This window comes from Palaemon carinicauda, chromosome 21, assembly GCF_036898095.1.
Source record: "Palaemon carinicauda isolate YSFRI2023 chromosome 21, ASM3689809v2, whole genome shotgun sequence".
NCBI lineage: Eukaryota > Metazoa > Arthropoda > Malacostraca > Decapoda > Palaemonidae > Palaemon > Palaemon carinicauda.
Window position 1 is genome coordinate 9349008 of NC_090745.1, and position 21949 is coordinate 9370956.

General features: G+C 39.2%; 2 long non-coding RNA genes across 2 annotated transcripts in view; both read right to left on the reverse strand.

Moving 5' to 3' along the window:
* Positions 1 to 1231: 1231 nt before the first annotated feature.
* LOC137614627 (uncharacterized) overlaps positions 1232 to 21949 on the reverse strand; it is a 77681-nt gene continuing 56963 nt past the window's right edge. The window contains exons 3-5 of the long non-coding RNA XR_011039111.1: positions 3848 to 4053; positions 2867 to 2991; positions 1232 to 2204 (exon numbers count right to left, since the gene is read on the reverse strand). This is a non-coding gene — a long non-coding RNA (uncharacterized lncRNA). The remainder of the gene's footprint in view (positions 2205 to 2866; positions 2992 to 3847; positions 4054 to 21949) is intronic.
* LOC137614628 (uncharacterized) overlaps positions 4068 to 21949 on the reverse strand; it is a 29745-nt gene continuing 11863 nt past the window's right edge. The window contains exon 3 of the long non-coding RNA XR_011039112.1: positions 4068 to 4300. This is a non-coding gene — a long non-coding RNA (uncharacterized lncRNA). The remainder of the gene's footprint in view (positions 4301 to 21949) is intronic.

Consider the following 21949-nt stretch of genomic DNA (forward strand, 5'->3'; position numbering starts at 1 on the left):
TATACATATATATATACATATATATATATACATATACATATATATATATATATATATTATATATATTATATATATTATATTATATATATTATATATATTATATATATTATATATATTATATATATATATATATATATATATATATATATATATATATATATATATATTATGATCAGAGATAAATGTAAACAAAACATTGGTTGCCATTTTTTATCGTGGCTTTTTAGCATGTTTAGGAAATGCATGATATAAAATCACCTTTAATAATTGTGCCTGTTTTAGTTTAGGGTACTGTAGTACATGCATTAAGTGTTCTGTACCATTAAAGGGTAGTTTGTTAACAGTACTACGTACAAGGGAAGGTTTTAAAGTCTGAATATACATGTTGAATAAATAGGTAAATATGGTGTCACTACTTCGCGGATTTTCACCTATCGCGGCCGCGACTGGAACCTATCTACCGCGATAGACGAGGGTTCACTGTATATATACTGCAAATATTATGTAAATACAAAATAATTGTAAATGTAAAATACAATACAGTAATTCCACAGGTAAGATTCACTTAACATAAAAAATAAAATTACATTTTTTAAATATAAAAACTTACCCGCTGGTTATATAAAAGAGCTGAAGTCCCTGACGCCAGGGACTTCAGCTCTTTTATATAACCAGCGGGTAAGTATATTCAAAAATTTATTTTATTATGAAAATATCATTTTCCAGACGCCTATTCTAATACTAAATTCACAGATAACCACTGGTAAAAAAGTTGCTGTACCACCAGATGCATTCAGCCTCCTAGCTAACAGCAACACCGGTCACTTATTACTATGAGTACACTGGGGCAGCTCAGCACATCACAAATACTGCAGAACCACAGCATGCACAAATTCCATGTGCTTTTACAAAGCCTGCCCACGCTGAACTAACAAAGGCGCCATTTGCCAAAGAGGGCATATATTGTGGCATTTTGGGCAGATGCCAACAATAACAATTACAATATTTTTCAGTACCAACTCAATACTTCTTTTTCATACAAGAAAGTAAACAAAAAATGTATACAGTTTTCCATTCAATAGAAATATGCAATTCAAAATAGTGCACATATGTGTATAATTAAATTACAAAAACATCAGGCAATCCCGACGCTCGCTTATCCCCTCATCCTTATCATCAACAAAGAAAACGTGTAGCGCCAACTTAACTAAAAACGTTAAAACGCCGTGGCATATCCTACAGCCAGCAAGACTTTAAAAAGATGAGACTACCAGCACCAATTTAGTATATAGAATGCAGAAAATCTGAAGTGACCAGTATTGGAGATGATAACATTATTTGTGTAGAGAAATCATGAATTAGCCAACAGCAGATCATTTAGACATGCAATACTCTTGCAGAAAATACATCCAGCATGCTAGTGGTATGCAGCACCTCAGACTATGTCACACTCTACCATTGAGAAAAATTATACTGTGTACAAAGCGGTCGGTGATCTAGCAGGATACATTTGGATGTGGTAAGCAGGACTAAGGTCATCACAGATACTTTGGATCATTCCAGTGTAATGCAGTGTATTTGGGAAGCCAGTTAGAAGTAACCCTTAAAAAATGACAGTAGATCCAATCAGTCATTGTAGATGTATGCAGAATATCTGAAGTGGTCCGGATCATTCCAATTGTATGAAGCATCTTGAGGAATACTTTTGCGAAGATGGTTAAAGATGCATCGGGGCCAAAAAACATTGCAATTGGAAGTAGCCCTATTAAAGATGGTAGTAGGTAGGTCATTAACCCTCTTTCTGTAATTCCAGTAGAAACAAGTGCAGATGAACAACGGTGAAAGTCTGGACGACAGCAGCTTATGGTATCCAATTCATCAGATTGCAACACTTGAAGATATGAATAATTATGCAAGTTGGCAGGATGGAAGTACGTTATTGCAGCGAGATGTAACACTTGTTTGCTGCCAACAGGAAGAATATTCTTAAAACTTCCATCCAGCTACATCATTACTATGAAATGAAGGACTTATTGCTTCAAGAGATGGAGGTCTTGAAGCAAGTTCAAGTGGAAATCAGAACAAAACCAAGTGGGCAGTAGTAAACGTGCGACAGGTCGACAAAGCCCTGTGTTCAAGATCACAGGTAAGCACACACAGAAGCAGCAGAACTGTCGCAATGCAAGTTTCAAGGGTAACAGGTCCTGGCAACACCATCAGGGAAAATTAAGTTGAAATAGTTTACATACAATAAAATACAAAATGTATTGAAATGATAACAATGTATTCTAAGTTACTATTGGACAAAAAAAGCAAGGTTAATTAAAATAGATAAGTTTATAAATGCATAATTAACTACATATACCTGAATTATATTTTACCGAGCAACAAAATCAAAATTCCATAGTTTTATTATGCTGGTGAGAGAAGGAAACTTGCATTATTGATTAATTTACATTAGTTTCATGAATAGCCAGAAGTGTAAAAAACAAATGGCACTCTGCTGAATGATTTTTCACAGGAAAAAGGGAAGAAGAAAGTACAGTAACTTATTATAGCTAATTTTATTTAGTCCATGGCTTTTATAACTCTGGTGAAATCCACATTTTATATGATTTTTAAATATTTTATAGAAAATTTACAATTTTATATAAACAAAATCACCTCGTTAAAACTTGAGGATATTTTCATACAAAATCCTGCATTTTCTATCATTACAACAATTAATAAATAACCTTTTGTTAGCAAACTAAAAAAAAAATCTCAGGTGTTGAAAGGATGCGTATATTACGTATGAGAAAGTTGTTTTTCTTACTCAAGTCAGGAAGTGTTTGCAAATTCATTTACAGAAAGAATTACAGCTTACCTTTATTACAATAATCTTTAGAGTACAATAACGAGATGATCAGTTTGCATCTTTAATCATTGTTTTCACAGAAGTTAATTCTCCGTCAATTTATTAATCTTCTCGAAGTTTCTCACACATCAGGCCTGGAAATAATAGAAAGTCTCAACTTCCATTGCACTAAGTGCTTAAAAATTCTTGAAAAATGATTCACTCCAATTGTGAAATTAAATGTAATTACATCCTGTTGTCTAAAAGTTAAAACATATTTAATTACTTAAAGTGCAATTAGACTTTTCCCGAGGGTTAAAAATCCCACAAACTTTGGCCATTGCAATTCAACTTGACATGCAATAATCTTTTGAGACTTTGAGAGAGATGCTTTCATATAATATACATTGACTAACATTATTCCTTGGGGGATATTTTCCAAAGACACTTTATGACCGAAGCTCTATCTATAATTTTTAAATTATTTTCTTTATTTCAACTAAGAAATTACAATTTCTGTCCCTTTCTTTTGCCTGTTATTGTAAAGTTATAAACTCTGCTAAAGACTACACTCATGACTTGAAGTTTGTTAGTTGCACAGAATCTTTCTTTGGGACATTCAAAGCCAACCCCAATGTTTATACATCTGCAATATTCTAAATGCACCATTTCTAGATAATTAGTTACAAGAATAAAAATTTGGGTCTGACCACTAAACATGAAAACGATGAGTGTGTGGCCCTGATTGTTCGATCTTTCATCGGATTTTCTTCTAGACTTTGTATATCTTCTACACTTTGTATATTATCATGAATGTTAATTACATATATCTATGACAATTAAATTTTGATTAAATATCTTCTACTTTACTGCACAATACACTTTGCACTAACAAATTCAGTTATCTACCAATATATTTCTTTAACCCTAACAAATTAATTTACCTACAACTTTCTGTTAAGTTAAAAATCTGTCTCAAAATTCTCAATTGATAAAGGGCCATCATCTTACCTTTTTAGCCAAATTCCAATTGTAATCTCTTCTTACATTCTCGTAAACTCTTAATCCATCCGCAGCTTTCTATATCAGCTTCCTAATATAAACATCACTTTTGCTGGCTTCAGGTACGTAGTTATCCTTTACAGTTTAATCTTGATTATTATTAATCTTATCATACAATGAGCAAGTAGTTTGTTTCTGCTCACACAAATAAGCTGCTGCAATTAAAAAGTTTGTGTCAGTATTTCAAAATTCTATCAAGTAAATCAGTATATGTAGTTAACACCCTTCCCAACTCATCAATCAGGGTATTCTAAATGTATAGATGTTTAATATGCTTCTTTAACACTTTTATAGAGAAGGTGAACAGTCAAAACTGTTATAGTCATTACTGTAGCAAACTATCAAAACCAGGGCACACCGTGAGGTGAGGATCAAATCCTTGTGACTGGACGTGCCCATCACCTATAGTCCTTGGGCTGAGGGGGCTCACCTTGCACCCCCCCTTAAAATTGACAAAAGTGCATTTAGGTTGTAGCTTTTGATCCATATTTTAATTTTTTTAATGTTCCCATTGAAAAAATAGGGACGCACTACCACTACTGGGCCACTTTCTTCGATGACATCATCGAATTTTGCTGCTACTAATTTTGGGGTGGGGGAAACCAAATTAGACATAACTCCGGACTGAAAGGTCAGAGAAAGATAAATGACATATCAAAATGTTTGCTTTGGGCCTCTCTAACAGATAAAATAGACAATTTGTAATTATGTTTAATAATTAGGTCACCAGAGGTCAAAAGGTCACCAAATTTGGGGTCAAGTGAAAATTTTAGGCACCTCCATAAATGTAACCCCAGGACCAGCCAGACCAATATCTAATGACTTTTTCTGCCTTATTTCATCTCTAGAGACCTCAAGAAATAGAATGATACCCATTAAGTGTACTTATTGGCCAAATCATGGAAATGAGATGTTATGTAAAGAAGTCAATTTTCAAATTTGTCGTTTTTTAGCCTCAAAATCATAAAAACTGATAGGCTCCTAACTCTTCTTACAGAGGGGCTACGGAAATTATTTTGGTGTGTTTTCTCAGGTTTTGGGGTCAGAGAATCCAAAAAAAGCATTCTCAACATTGTCAACTAATTACATCATGCTGAAATTCAAGATGGCCGCCACTCTGGACGCCGTAATTTTGACTTGGCTATAACTTCTCCATGAATGCAGCAAGAGAGATAATATTCGTGTCCTCACCCAGGTTCTTGAGATTACAGCATACAATAAAGGTAGTCTCAACAAGTCTGTTAGTGAATTTGGGGAAAGTCACATAAATCAACAACAGAAATGCTTTATTTGAAGGTTACGAAAATCATGAATGAAATAAAACTGTACATGAATGTACAATATACTCATATGATGCAAGAACTCATTGGGAAAATTCACACTGTGTTGCTTTGGACTACAGGAAAAAGTCAACCTATGCAAGGTATAAAGTTTAATAGTCTACTTGGGTACATTTGGGTCCACTTTTGATTAATGGAAAGGCAATTATTGGAAATATCTTGTGATACAAGGGAGGTCCTTGGTTCTTCGACCCTGAAATCTACCATCTTGTTACTTGAAACTTTCTTAGTCCAAGTCAGACCCACTATCATCACTTTCATAGTCATCATCAAAATTTCCATCATTTTCATTGTTTTCATCTAGGCTTTCATCATCAGACGTCCATCGTCTCAAGTATATCGGCCATACTTGTAGGAAGTGCAGTTCCCTTGAACCAACAGGGATCTAGATTTCCATCCTTCATTATCCAACCATGATCCACAGGTGGATGAGGGACTTGACCTCAGGTTTGGGATAATGGGCACGCTTCCATATAGCAACCTGATAGTTCACCTCCTGATATGCTCATTTAGACACTCTTGGTGGCTGAAGAGATGAAAGATCAACATTCTTCTTTGAATCCAGCGACTGCCCACTGCACTTTAACTCGAGTATTTGGTATCGAAGCTGGTCAACTTCCTTTGTCTTAGTTTTGGCAGAATACATGGTGCAGGTGAAATCCTCAAGAGCAAGGAATATTTCATCGGTTACCTCCCATGACTCCCTTAGGCAACTGAAGACTTCTTGGTACTTTGGGCATTTCTGTAAAACTCGCAGCGGTTTTAACTTGACAATTCCTTTAAAGGAACTGGTCATATCGCATCTACTGAATGCATGCAGACCAAGGAAAGCAGACCAAGGAGAGAGGCACAGTAAGTTGGTGTGAACCCTTTCAATAGTTCTGTGACATCTATGAATCGCCTTCTATTCCCAGTGCCAGTATCAAAAAGGAGTTGCACACCTAAGTTTGGAGCATAATACAGAAGTATGAAGAATATGTCACTGTCTGGACTTCGAACCCGAACAGATTTGTATCTTTTATCCTTGGCATAGGTTGAATAGAGAATGACATGTAAATCATTCTCTTCCTGGGTTGAGTCAAGAGATTCAATTTGAAATGCAGTGATTTTCTCATTGTCTGCCCTGAGTTCGTACGCCTTGCCCTTACAAACTAAGATAAGCTTCTCTTTCTCTACCTTCGGTATATTCTCCTCCGTGCACCAAACCCTCAAGAGTAATTCAATGAGCTGAGTTTTATTGTCGTCATTACTCAAGATCTCTTTCCAGTTATCTGGTCGCCTTGTGTTTTCTCCACTAACCAAACTTTTTTCTCCTGAGCCAAGATTTGATCTCTCCAGGAATTCTATTGAATTGGGCATGTAAGTGTCAGTGCTGAAAATCACGCTGGATATCCCAGATGTAGAGATGGACAAGATGTTTTGATATATCTGTTTGAATATTTTTGGCATTTCCTTCATTGAGTGAAACACGGTATTTCCATCTTCTACACTCGTGGTATCTTTGTCAGGAGGAATAGCGGAATCATTCGTGTCTTTCACTAAGTGGTGGAATGCCTTGCTCTTGTCTGTCTTCAGAAGATACCCATCTGGTGTCTCAAGTGATGATGGCACAGGCATGAGTGGGTATCGTAGAAGTTCTAGGACATCCAATTTGTGGTTTTGAGACTTGACCAACAACTTGAATGTGACATTCCCCTGCTGTTTGTACTCCACTGTTTTGTTACTTGATGTCTTCACAAGTGCTTTCTTGCCAATGACAGCGAAAGTCTTCAGCCTCTGTTTGGGCAATGGAGCAAAGAAGTCATCATTCTTCTTCAATCTCTTTGTAATGAATGCGTTCTTTGCTTGATCTTCCTAGCGGCTTTCTCACTCTTCTGGATCTGTGATGAACGGGTATCACGATGCTTGCTGTCTCTGCTGCTTTTGCCCCCCATATTCACCATCTGTAGCATCACCTCTAGGTACCTTATATACTTGTAGAAGTGCAGTTGCATTAAACCAACAGGGTTCTAGATTTCCATCCTTCATTATCCAACCATGATCCACAGCTGGATGAGGGACCTTAGGTTTGGGATAATAGGCACGTTTCCATATCGCAACCTGATAGTTCACCTCCTGATATGCTCATTTAAACACTGTTTACATGCCCAATTCAATAAAATCCCTGGAGAGATCAAATCTTAGCTCAGGAGAAAAAAGTTTGGTTAGTGGAGAAAACACAAGGCGACCAGATAACTGGAAAGAGATCTTGAGTAATGACGACAATAAAACTCAGCTCATTGAATTACTCTTGAGGGTTTGGTGCACGGAGGAGAATATACCGAAGGTAGAGAAAGAGAAGCTTATCTTAGTTTGTAAGGGCAAGGCGTACGAACTCAGGGCAGACAATGAGAAGATCACTGCATTTCAAATTTAATCTCTTGACTCAACCCAGGAAGAGAATGATTTACATGTCATTCTCTATTCAACCTATGCCAAGGATAAAAGATACAAATCTGTTCGGGTTCGAAGTCCAGACAGTGACATATTCTTCATACTTCTGTATTATGCTCCAAACTTAGGTGTGCAACTCCTTTTTGATACTGGCACTGGGAATAGAAGGCGATTCATAGATGTCACAGAACTATTGAAAGGGTTCACACCAACTTACTGTGCCTCTCTCCTTGGTCTGCATGCATTCAGTAGATGCGATATGACCAGTTCCTTTAAAGGAATTGTCAAGTTAAAACCGCTGCAAGTTTTACAGAAATGCCCAAAGTACCAAGAAGTCTTCAGTTGCCTAAGGGAGTCATGGGAGGTAACCGATGAAATATTCCTTGCTCTTGAGGATTTCACCTGCACCATGTATTCTGCCAAAACTAAGACAAAGGAAGTTGACCAGCTTCGATACCAAATACTTGAGTTAAAGTGCAGTGGGCAGTCGCTGGATTCAAAGAAGAATGTTGATCTTTCATCTCTTCAGCCACCAAGAGTGTCTAAATGAGCATATCAGGAGGTGAACTATCAGGTTGCTATATGGAAGCGTGCCCATTATCCCAAACCTGAGGTCAGGTCCCTCATCCACCTGTGGATCATGGTTGGATAATGAAGGATGGCAATCTAGATCCCTGTTGGTTCAAGGGAACTGCACTTCCTACAAGTATGGCTGATATACTTGAGACGATGGACGATGATGAGACGTCTGGTGATGAAAGCCTAGATGAAAACAATGAAAGTGATGGAAATTTTGATGATGACTATGAAAGTGATGATAGTGGGTCTGACTTGGACTAAGAAAGTTTCAAGTAACAAGATGGTAGATTTCAGGGTCGAAGGACCAAGGACCCCCCTTGTATCACAAGATATTCCCAATAATTGCCTTTCCATTAATCAAAAGTGGACCCAAAGGTACCCAAGTAGACTATCAAACTTTATACCTTGCATAGGTTAACTTTTTCCTGTAGTCCAAAGCAACAGTGTGAATTTTCCCAATGAGGTCTTGCATCATATGAGTATATTGTACATTCATGTACAGTTTTATTTATTTCATTCATTATTTTCGTAACCTTCAAATAAAGCATTTCTGTTGTTGATTTATGTGACTTTCCCCAAATTCACTAACAGACTTGTTGAGACTGCCTTTATTGTATGCTGTAATCTCAAGAACCTGGGTGAGGACACGAATATTATCTCTCTTGCTGCATTCATGGAGGAGTTATAGCCAAGTCAAAATTACGGCGTCCAGAGTGGCGGCCATCTTGAATTTCAGCATGATGTAATTAGTTGACATTGTTGAGAATGCTTTTTTTGGATTCTCTGACCCCTAAACCTGAGAAAACACACCAAAATAATTTCCGTAGCCCCTCTGTAAGAAGAGTTAGGAGCTTTATCAGTTTTTACGATTTTGAGGCTAAAAAACGACAAATTTGAAAATTGACTTTTTTACATAACATCTCATTTCCATGATTTGGCCAATAAGTACACTTAATGGGTATCATTCTATTTCTTGAGGTCTCTAGAGATGAAATAGGGCAGAAAAAGTCATTAGATATTGGTCTGGCTGGTCCTGGGGTTACATTTATGGAGGTGCCTAAAATTTTCACTTGACCCCAAATTTGGTGACCTTTTGACCTCTGGTGACCTAATTATTAAACATAATTACAAATTGTCTATTTTATCTGTTAGAGAGGCCCAAAGCAAACATTTTGATATGTCATTTATCTTTCTCTGACCTATCAGTCCGGAGTTATGTCTAATTTGGTTTCCCCTACCCCAAAATTAGTAGCAGCAAAATTCGATGATGTCATCGAAGAAAGTGGCCCAGTAGTGGTAGTGCGTCCCTATTTTTTTCAATGGGAACATTAAAAAAATGAAAATATGGATCAAAAGCTACAACCTAAATGCACTTTTGTCAATTTTAAGGGGGGGGTGCAAGGTGAGCCCCCTCAGCCCACGGACTACTACTGAACATGGAGAAAATTTAATTATCCTTGATTAATTAAATTAATGTTTAGCTGTAATGTCAATGCCACTTATCAATCTAATTTAAAATATCCTAAAAGTATTTCAATTGCATGTATCAGTCTGCCCTTTTCTAACGTTCATTCTTCGCTACGTATTTTTCTTCACCTTATGGAAGAGCAGTCCAAAGAAACTGGTATCATTCATACAGAAATTGATATATCTAATTGTAAATTTACTCTGCTATATTTTTCTCTTACATAAACATTTTGTTACCCATTTCACATGACCAGCAGACATCTTTACCTCGTTAGGCAAACAAGTCCAGTTCATTTCATATATACGAAGTAATACTATGTTAACCAGTAACTTTTGCCTGAATTGAGTAAGAACTCGGGCTTAACTTTTGTTAATATACCCATCTAAATTTCCCTCCAAACGTAACTAAGCTAAATTGTTTGCCTCCAAAATGAACAGATTTAGTATTCATAATAAATATTGGAGAAAAGATCTGAAAATTCATGAAACAATATCAAGGGTTAAAACATGCAACTGATTGGTGCATGAAACAAAAAAAAAAAAAAAAAAAAAACGTAAATTCTTTTGACAATATTTTTTGAAATGTTGACAGCAGGAAACACTAGTATTACCACAGAAGGATGACCTGGAGGGCGCGAGTAGTAGGTGTCGGTGGGGTAGTCCAACTGTATTCTCTAGGGCCTGTCACGGCCCTCCCCTTTGATGAAGGGATTATCTAAATGGAAGACAGCCTGTGAATAGTGGTTTTCACACGCCCTTGTTGTATACACGACACCCACAAGGTGATCGCGCGAGGGTAGTAACCTCTGCATTCCATGCTTTTATCTTTCTCTAGTATATTTGGAAGATTTATATTAGAAAAGTGTAAAGAAGGACCCTTTTCACCGGCCGTCACAGGTCTCTCCCCAGAAATAGATTTTTCCCTTTAATTGAAATACTAGTATTACAATTAAAAGTTATTTAATTTTTCTAATAAGTTTGGCACCATGTGATATGAATTTCACTGTAATACTATTACCAACATGCCGTTGTGGAGAAAATTCAACTTAGTACAATATTCAACATCACTTATTTTAACAAAATAGCAATAATTGGATAAGTATCTTAGAGAATGGTGAATAAGAGAAAAGAAACAAGGAAAAGAGTATAAATATGGAAGCTCAAAGGAGCACGTACATGGTCAAAGAAATATATATGGGGATAAGGAAAAATGGTAGTCAGACAAAAACTGAAACAGTGATTGTTCCAACATATTTGCTAACGTTGAAACCTGCATGATATCATTGATAAACAATTACCTGGAAACTTTATGCAATACAATAATAAAAAAAATATGTATAAACAACCATCAAGTAATCCATGCTGAGGCATCATAGCAGAAACAGGTACTGTATATTGCCAGTGTCATGTAGAATAGACCAAGATGAAAATACAGCTCCATAATATCAAACTTTGATAAGAGATTAATTGGGTTAGGTAATTCAAGCTATACTGCAAAACCCTTTTTGAAATACACGTGAGCAGCTTCATTGAAGAAATATTTAGTAAATATAGAATGAAAATAGGAAAAATAAGAAACGAGGAAAAGGACCTTGGAAAAATTGAAAGTTACAGAAAAGATATAAGAAACAATTGAAGGAAATAAAATTATGAAGATAGATTCATAGTAGGGAATGGCCCCCCGCCCCACAGCTTAAATTAGGGATATGGACAATCCTAATAATGAAAGAAAGGTTAAACAGGCTCAAAATGAAGGTAAATTTCAGTGGGAAATACATAGATGTTTGTGATCTGTCTTGAGATGTTAATGATAACATTTATTTTATGCCCACTATTAGTTAAATTAAGAAAAAGATACAAGAGTGGTTATGTTACAAATTATAGCAGATAGACGGTGAAATACTCAAGACGAGCCATAAATCTGAAATAATAGTTTAAAAATACCACAATGGCTTGCCTAAACCAAAGGTATTTTCCCTAACTTATTTTAAGTTTCAACTCGAGGAGGAGAGGAAATCAACTGTTCTTGGCCAGTGAGGTGGTACTAAAGCCACTGCGCCCCGGAAGGAGCGTAGTTTGTGTAAAAGTTTTTAGAAGATTCCCTGGGGGAGATAGGGAAATCTTCTTCTAATGGTTCCAATCCCGGGGTAATGCGTCCATGGCATAAGCCCGAGGGTCCAGGGTTGGGGTCACATAACAAGGAAGTTAGTGATTCATCTGAGTTGCGAATAGATCTACCTGGAGGCCTGGAACGAGCCTGAGTATCCACCGGAATGAAATTATGTCTAGAGACCATTCTGACTCCAGTGGATCCGTCCTGGATAGTGAGTCCGCTCTCACATTCTGGCCTCCCGCTAGGTGAGGTGCTGACAGGAACCAGTTCTCTTCTGTTGCCCAGTCGAAGATAGTGACCAGGATCTGATTCAGGTTGGGTGACTTGGATCCTCCCCTGTTGACGTAGTGTACTGCGTCTGTGCTGTCTGACACTACTCTGATGTGGGTCGACCTCGGAGGAGTCTCTCTCTTCAGGGTCAAGAACACTGCCATGGCTTCGAGAACAATGATATGGGACTGTTTCATGGAGAGTGACCAAGAACCTGAAACATCTGATGTTCGGAGTAATCCCCCCCATCCACTTAGAGACGCGGCTGTATGGAATGTCACTTGTGGAGGTGGGAATTGTAGAGGAACCGATTTGGAGAGGTCCTTCGGTTCGGACCATGGGCGTAGTCTCATTTTCAAGACAGAGGGGACCTTCGAGACCATGTCTCTTATAGGTACTGTAGCTCTCTTTCTCCAAACTCGATTGATGTCTTTGAGTTTGGCTTTTATTAGATCTGTTACTGAAGTGAATTGGAAAAGTCCGAGGATACTTTCTAAGGCTCTTCAGACACCTGTTTGTGTTTGAGAAAATTTTTTGATCTTGGAAACTATTCCTCTTACCTTTTGGAAGGGAGAGACAACGTGTGCTTCGAAAGGTCCCACTGAATGGCTAACCATTCTAAGCGGACTGATGGTTGCAGGCGAGATTTTTTGGAGATTGACCCGAAATCACAGGTTGTCGAGAAATTGAAATAATTCCTTCGTAGCTCTGTTGCCTTCTATGACCGGCCGGGCCCAAATGAGCCAACCGGCCAGATAAGCAATGATCTGTATCTCTTGGTTCCTGAGTTGTTCTAACACTCTCTCTCCCAGTTTCGTGAATATCCTGGGATCAATGTTGAGGCCAAAGGGCATGTCTTGAACACAAAGGCTTTCCTGCTTAGGCGGAAACCCAGATAAGAAGAGAAGTTTCGAGCTAAAGGCGCAAGATAATAGTCGTCGGTAAGATCGACAGAGGTGGTGACGGTCCTACAGGGAAGTAAGGTCCGTACCTGAGAGATAGTCAACATCCGGAACTTGTCGCAGAGAATGTAAGAGTTTAGCTTGACAAGTCCAGGTCCACTCTCAATGCCGCCAAGCCTTTTCGGAATTGTGAACAGGTGGCTTTGGAACTTCAGTGATCGATCCCGTTTGATTGCTTCTTCTTGAGTAACCCTGTGGTGTACTCTTCCAGGATGGGAGTGGATTTCAAGGAGAAGGTCACTGGTGGAGGAGGAGGACCTTGTGGCCATTTTCACCTCAAACCTTTAGAGATTATGCTATGAGCCCACAGACCGAAGGTCCAATGGTCTCAAAAGTGGTAAAGTCTACCCCCTACCGGGACCACCGCGTTGTGAGGGGGTGAATCTAGGTACTTTCCTTCTCCTCTGGTGTCCACGAGAGGAGCCTGAGGGTTCGGATCTAGGGCTGTATGCAGGTAAAACATCCCAACGAGGTTGGGCTGTGTACCTGGTGAATCAGTGAGGTAGACCACCTGATGAGGGGGATTTGGATGCATAGACGTCGAATCAGAGGGAGGCTGTGATGACGAGTGGGTAACCGACTATCGATTCCTGTCTGATAGAGGCCTCAGACAGAACGTATTTCCCACAACTAACCCGATCAGACCATCAAACGTGTAGGTCGAATTGGAAGGGCAGATCTTGGAATTATCGTACCCCCCAGACTGACAACATCCTGGTCCAGACAGATCGGGCCTGCCCTTTAGGAAATAATACTGTTACCTTCGGTACCTTGTCTAACCTAACCAAGGCAATCTCTTTCAATCGAACGAATCCGTTGAACGGGAATTCTAGTACCTGGGAGTAAATTCTAGGTCCCCCAGAGGGAGGACGTCTATGCCATCCAGATTTATGGTACCATCTATATATGGAACATGTAAGGCAAATCTCTATGCGTTGTTTTTATCGAAGGAGGTTACTTCGATATGCCTGGGGCTGTAGGGGGAAACTTCTGAGTTCCTGAACGGATCCGACTCACTACCATACTTTTGAGCTCCGTCATAGCCCCTTGGTTTTCCCTAGAATGTGTTGCTTTTAGCAGTCACGGTTTATGCAGGGTAACATGAACATCAGGATCCATTAAGGGTCCTAGGTCGGTGACATAGGTAATTGCAAAGCTGAAGGCTCAAAATTCATCCCCACCTACCTGCCCGTCCATGGGGTCGTCGTCCAACCTTAGAGAGGACACTCTGAGGAGATAGGGACCTCTAGATGGAGCATTTCTTCCCAACCTTGATAACCAAGGGCGGAGAGCCTCTCTTGCAGGCCAGAGAGATTCATCATCATCCTGACGGGAACCATGTAGGCGAACCTTCTGTAAAAGAAAGGGGACATAAGTCTGGATGTTCCTTGAACTTTGGTTAGTGATCCTATTCACAGGCTGGGATCAGCTGTATAACTCATAAAAATCAATTTTAAAGAAAAATCATTTAATGTACTATCTTTTGGGGTATAGTTCGACACTTGTATTCATGAAATGTGACACTGTTGGCGCATCCGCCACAGGTTGGCCACCCCTGACTCAGACGTTCAGAACCGGGTCTAACATTATTTACTGGCTATTAGTATTCTATTGATTCATCTGTTCACTTACCAGAGTTTCAAGGAACAGTAGATAGCCTCTCATGGCATGGTTAGTCTCGACCCGGCCCTTCATTAGAAGGGGCCAACGTTTGGTTCCCAGTACTGAGTGGAAACTTATTTCTATTTGAACACTATGTTGTATGGATATTTATTCATATTTAGGCATAGTTAGAATTGAATATGCATAAATATAGGCATAATTAATTTATTTCTATTTGAACACGATGTTGTATGAATATTTATTCATATTTAGGTATAGTTAGAATTGAATATGCACAAATATAAGCACAATCAATTTATTTCTATTTGAACACTATGTTGTATGGATATTTATTCATATTTAGGCATAGTTAGAATTGAAAATGCATAAATATAGGCATAATCAATTTATTTCTATTTGAACACGATGTTGTATGGATATTTATCCATATTTATACCTAGTTAGAATTAAATATATGCATAAATATAGGCATAGTTATGTTCATATATTTTTATTTGGACTTTCAAGAATAACTAATGAATATTACCAACGCAAATTCAAAGTGTCATTAAAGTAAGTACAGTTTACTTTGTATTCATGTTAAATCCTTTCCTTTACAGCAAAAACAAGAGATTGGCCACCCGTGGTCTGAGTGATCTCTGTCTGTACCGGAGCTCCGGTAACAATCCCCGGTACAAAGGTCCGTCATAGTGACAACGTGAACACCAGAGGAAAACTAATATTAACCTCAATGCTGATCGCCTGTACGATATCCGGTTAAGCCGGAGATTCGATGAAAAGGATCGTAATAACGATATTGTGATTATTTATGAAAAAGGGTTCATACCCTGATTCTGATCGTCTGATTGATCTCTGTTTGTAACGGAGAACTAGTGACAAAGGTCCGTCATCGTGAAAACGTGATCCTCAGCGGTACGATAACATTCTCTAATACTGAATGTTTGTGTTATCTCCAGTGAAGCCGGAGATTCGATGAAAAAGGGACCGTAATAATGAAACTGTGAAGTCTTCATCGGTATCACATTGTTAACTCCGGTTCTGGCCGTCTGCTTGATCTCTGTTTGTACCGGAGATCCGGTAGCAAAGGCCCGTCACCGTGATATCGTGACCGTTCCCGGTACGATAACATTAACCTCAATGAATGATTGTGTTATCTCCCGTGAAGCCGGCCGTAACGGTGTAATTATGATCAAACATGACAAAGGTTCGTGTGTAAAAGGCTTCAGCCGGAGTCCGAGTGCCGGATTTCACCGTTGCACTCCAAAAATCTGCTCCTGAACGTTAACTAGTTCTCACCCAATGAGTATCCATTATAGCGGAGCATAACTCAAGGCGGAGCTAAGCATAACTCACGGAGCTAAGGGTGTCGGTATAAAACGACCCCAATTAATGACTCATACACTAACGTACCTATTAATAGTGTTAGCTATATTAACAGTAACCACATCAATAACAACGTTTATAATATTAAACGTACTATCATCAACTCTGATACTAAGAGGAGGCTTGAATAACTCGAGATCGTATAAAAACGGAGAACGGGAAATTCACCTCTCTTACTCGAGCTAACAAAGAAAACGAGAGAAGGGATAACTCATATCTGTAGAACAGGGAACGAGCAGTCTCTGTTTTCGCTCTCAAGGTTACATAATAAAAAAAAAAAAAAAAAAAAAAAAAAAAACTAACATCACACAATAAAACAAGAACATTAATAAAATTGATTGCTTTTCTTAGTAATAACCAAGAACGAAGAATAACGACAACGTAACAAATAAACATGGATATAGTCTAAATCGAAGCCTCTGAGGCGAGTACAAACTAACAGACTAAATCGCTAAACTTTAATTCGCTATTCTTTAAATCGCTATTCTTCGTAGGTCCAAATTGGACTTGCAAGCAAATAAATACCATAGTAAAAATTAATGATAACACTAAAAGGCCATGAAACGTAAGTGATATAGCCTAGATGACAGAGTACCAGATGGGCAAAATTAACTAGAATATTTACCGAAGCGAACATAACCCAAAATGGCTGCCGATACCTCGGCCGGACAATCGCTTCCAAAACTAAAAACCACCATATTGGAAACAGAACAAATGCCCGGTACTGTCAAAAGCTGCCAAAACAAACTATGGTACTTAACATTGGTAAGGGTGAAGTATCAACGTCAGTCATGTTGAATTAACGACAATCACTTCGAAAAACACTGGGCAAAAAACTTATCAACTTTGCGGTCAAGTCCAAAACAGAAGGATGACCTGGTGAGCGAGAGTGGTAGGTGTCGGTAGGGTATCCCAACTGTATTCTCTAGGGCCTGTCACGGCCCTCCCCCTTTGATGAAGGGATTATCTAAATGGGAGAGAGCCTGTGAATAGTGTTTTACAAACGCCCTTTTTAGATATACGACACCAACAAGGTGCTCGCGCGAGGGTTGTAACCTCTGCATTCCATGCTTTTAATTTTCTCTGGTATATTTGGAAGATTTATATCAGAAAAAGTACAAAGAAGGACTTTTTCGCCGGGCGTCACAGGTCTCTCCCCAGAAATAGATTTTTCCTTCGTCAAAATCCCTTTTTCCCTAACTTATTTTAAGGTTCTAAGAGATGAAATTAAAATTTCAGATTTCTTTAACATGTTTTGTCGTTACAGGAAAAAAATCATTTATATTATCGATTAGTTAATACAGCACCCACAATATGCATTTTGGAGTAAGCATTTAGGAACCAGGCCATTATATCAAAAGTTCTTGCTACATAAAATTATAAATTTTTCAAACCAATTTGTATTTTTCCTGACTATACAAATCTGAGAACTTTATTTTAACGAAGCTTGGACGGTGGTTAAACTCTCAAGAAAAACTAAAGTTGTCTGTTGTGCTGGAGGTAGGCTCAGCTCACCCAACAGCTAGAGCAAACTTCATTTTGACCTTTAACCCAGGAGAAATGGGTGTGCATATATTCCACCAATGCTCCCCCTATACAGGAGGATAGGGGAGATACCAAAATGATGAAGTTACCTTATTGCATAGCTTACTGCATTTAACATCAAGTCCAGTAACACGATGGCATGACTACTGTACCCCAAGGGAGGGGAAGCAGGAAGAATGGCCAGACATTTTTCACATTTCATTCCTAGACTTATGGCATGACTGCTGTTTTAGACAAGATTCTTTTTGTCCTGTGCTGGAGTGGGGCTTACTGCACAACCTGCCAAGTAGCTACCACAGGTTCAAGGGTAAAACTATCAAGGGACTTGTGGTTTTACTCATAAGGTGGTGAGCAGTGAAAGTTGTCTAGTGTCTCTAAATCCCTGCCTTCAGCACGTGCACCATGAACAGATTACAGTATTCTTGAGGACTAGGGTAGAGCAGATACCCTTGACTTTGTGAGCCTGCATCCTAGACTGTTTGACCATAGAATCTCTGAAAGCCATTATATTCTTGGTTATCCATTTCTGAAACATTCAAGTGATGAAGAACAGCCTCAGTTGAGACACGGGTGCTTCTATTGGCATAGAAAAAATAGGAAATCATCCATCAATTGCAGAGAGGCTCTGAATGGAGAAGTATCAAGTCTATGACACCAATCGCAAGAAATTTCCCACTTTTCCTGGTAGATATTTGCTGGGGATCTTTACAGAAATCCAAGCATCTCCTGTGAGGTGCTTCATAGAAGCTTCTCTCTTGGAGAAGTTGGATAGTTGCAAAGTGTGAAGTGATAGGTATAACACTTAGCTGTTATACCTCTCCACATAAGGCTGGCAGAGAAGATTGGGCCATTGGGGTACCTTGGTACCTTGACAAGCTGCATCAGCAAATCTGTAAACAACCTGTAGTGTGTAGCCACTTGGAAGTAACAAAGATCATCCTGATATTTGGGGTCGTCACTAACAGTATCAAGTAGAAGGGTGGAAAGGTGCAAGTACCCCAGATGTCCCAAGGAAGTTGAAGGGCATCCTCCATCACTGCAGTGATTAGTGGTGGTGGCAAATGTGCAGCCTTTGAAAATCCTTCCCAAGAAATCTCTTCCATGGGTTGGGTTTGGTACAGTGGTGCTGCTCCTTCCACAATACCATGCATAAAAATAGGCTGAAGTTTTGTGAGACTTGGTCCAATTAGTTATTCTGTGCTCCAGTGACCTCTACTTTCTTTTCTTTGGGGCTGCAGGATTGGGCTAGTAGCACTGGGAAGGTAAAGTTATTACTTGTCAAAGATCCATGGTGACTAAAGTAACAATCGCCTAAGAACCAGAGTAAACTGCGATTAAGCGATTCCCCAATTGCAAAGTGATGCCAAACCTATGGGAAGTGACAATTGTAGAGAACAAGCGTGAGGGTACTTGTCTTGCCAGGAGAGACCAATAAAAATGTTCCTACAAAGACAAAACAATAAGCAAGAGAGTACAAGAAAACCTCGGTGCTCATGAAGTGGAAATCTTATAGCCTATGCAAGCAACGACAATGATCATAGCTTCCCTTTCTACCAGTAAAGTGCACTGGAAAAGCTGAATATAAAGCAGATGCCAAAAGTTCCGATCTGAAAATCACTAAAAAACATGCATGAAGCATCTGATAGTGAAGTTCGAAAAAGTGTGGTGCTGAAAATATATTTATTACCCAGTACATATCTCACCTCGCCTCATTGACAGGGAGAGAACATACTGTACTGGGTTATGTTATTGGCATGTACTCAATGATTGATTGATTGATTGATTGATTATGAGTTATCTGGCATCCTGATGTACTCAATGACTATTCTTCGCCAGAGATAGTAGTGTTTGCAAGCACTACACTAGGTACAAGCATGTGAGCAATGCGTGGCGACATTGTTCCCGCTGTGAGAATATATTGGTCAAGTATTCCCCCAATACCAAGAACAGGGCAGATAATCATGCACATGGTGATCATATTCATGGAGTTTGTCCGTGTGATTATTGAGATTGTAGTGATCATGAGCGAAATGATTGTGCATTTGGTGATTCTGTAGCTAGGGCGAGACAGTTTGCCGTCATCATATTTGAGCTACTACCTGATCTGTCTCATCCCAGTCCTCCTGCTGGGTTATTTTCTCTAAAACTATGAAGGAGGAAGTGGAGGAGTTCAGACCCAATAATCATACACAGGGTCCAAGTGCTCAGTCTCGTATTAGACCAAGCAGAGGTAGCAAACAAGTGAACACCTGTACAGTACTGTACACCAAAACATTTTTCTTGGGGAAGGAAGCATTCCCAATATGTAACCTCTCGCCTCGTGTAGGGGTCAAGAAGGTACTGGGATCGTCTTCCTGATTAGATGCGTTCCCAAGTGTGTGTAGGGAAAGAACAGTCATGGAGGTTCCTGTTGTTCAGCTGAGTAAGAGGAACAATCTGAAGTTTCTCCTTCACCTCTGGCAGAGTTTTTCATGGCTGCTTTTGTTGATTGTGCGCATGGTGATGGTATAACCAGTAGTAAATGGTATCAAACTTCTTGGGAACATCCCGAGGCAGGAAGTTAACTAAAGTGGCTGTCTACGTCCTAACCAGCAGCACTTTTGCTTGGTTATGCAGACCTAGCACTGGGAGCAGGCATGTACATTAAGTTCCTTTACCTCATACCGAAACTCCTTCCTGTTTGGAGGATTGGATTCCATATAGCACTTCTCCTCTCATGAAACCATGCTGAGGAATCGGTATCTTGTGCATCAGAGATTATCTTTCTCAGAGGGCATCACACCCAAAGTTTCAGCTAAAAGCTAAGGAGATACAAGCAGAAGTATCTACAAAGATCTACAGTCAATTTTTTATAGTGAGGCATATTTTCACCGACTCGCAGGGGTGTGCCCTTTTAGCTTGGAAAAGTTTCCTGATCGCTGATTGGTTGGACAAGATAATTCTAACCTATCAGCGATCAGAAACTTTTCCAAGCTAAAAGTGCACCCCTGCGAGTCGGTGCAAGTGCGCCTCATTAAAAAAAATTGAGTATAGTTGGCACACCCTAATACATGTACTCTCTCTAAACCAAAAGAGATTGAACATCAAGGTACCCTGTAGTGCGAAAAAATGGTCGACACTTCCATCCCAACCAGCATTGAGCATGGTCAACTCAAAAGAGTTGTGAGCTCCGAAGTTTCTTCTTGCTATGGAAAAACTCTCGGCTTTTACTTCTACCAGAAATAAAATCGGTCTCGGTAAAAGGTGTGCGAACACCCATACAGAGTACCCAGATACCTACATAGGGACATGTGCACTAATGTTTCATCCCACTTTGGGACAACTCTCTATACTCTGTTAATAAAAGTTCCAGGTGCCACACTCTCTCCCATGATTAGAGAAACGGTAGGAATCACGTGTATGCCTAACGATCGGTCGTCCTAGACTTCTTCAAATGTGTCTTCTACTTCTTGTTCTCTTGAAGTTGCAACAAGTGAAAGTGACTACAAGAGCACACCCAGGCAATATTTCCTTAGCACCTTACAGGATCATCAGACACTGATAGTGGAGCAGATAACTGCAATAGCTTTCATTTCTGGATACAAGCACCAAAATTTGCACACACTTCTTTGGAATTGTCATTTCTGGGTCGACCTGTGGCGCCCGGTGAAAAGTAAGTCCTTCTTGTATATCTTTTCTGATAAAACCTTCCAATTATACCAGAGAAAGATAAAAGCATGGAATGCTGAGGTTACAACCCTCGCGCGAGCACCTTTTGGGTGTCTTGTATAAAGCAAAGGCGCGTGAAATCCACTATTCACAGGTTGTCTTCCATTTAGTTAATTCCTTCGTCAAAGGGATGGGCCGATACAAAGGCCCTAGACAAACCCCCATCGCCACACCACCCACGCCACGACGCGAGCGCCATCTGAACCACATCCTTCTTTTTGGAATCCAAAGTGTTGAATTGTTTTGTTGTGCTCTCGGTCTTTTTTATTAATCGTGGATTTATTTTGTCATGTCCGAAGCTCCATCTTCACACATTCCAATGTTAAGTACCATAGTTTGTTTTGACAGTTTTTTTTATTGTACCGGGCTTTTGTTTTATATCCAGTATAGTCTGTTTTATTATTCCCGTCTGGCCTTTCTTGGCGGCCATTGTTTGTTCACTTGTTTGGGAATTCATCTTTGTCTGCCCGTTTAGTACTCTGTCACTTAGGTTCTTGGTTAAGTCCCTGGCCTTATGCCTTTAGAACCGTTATTATTTTTATTTTTATTTTTTTGTGTATTTATGCTCATGGTACTTTTTGCTAGTAAGTCCAGCCTACGAACGAGATAGCGATTTAGCTTTGTATTT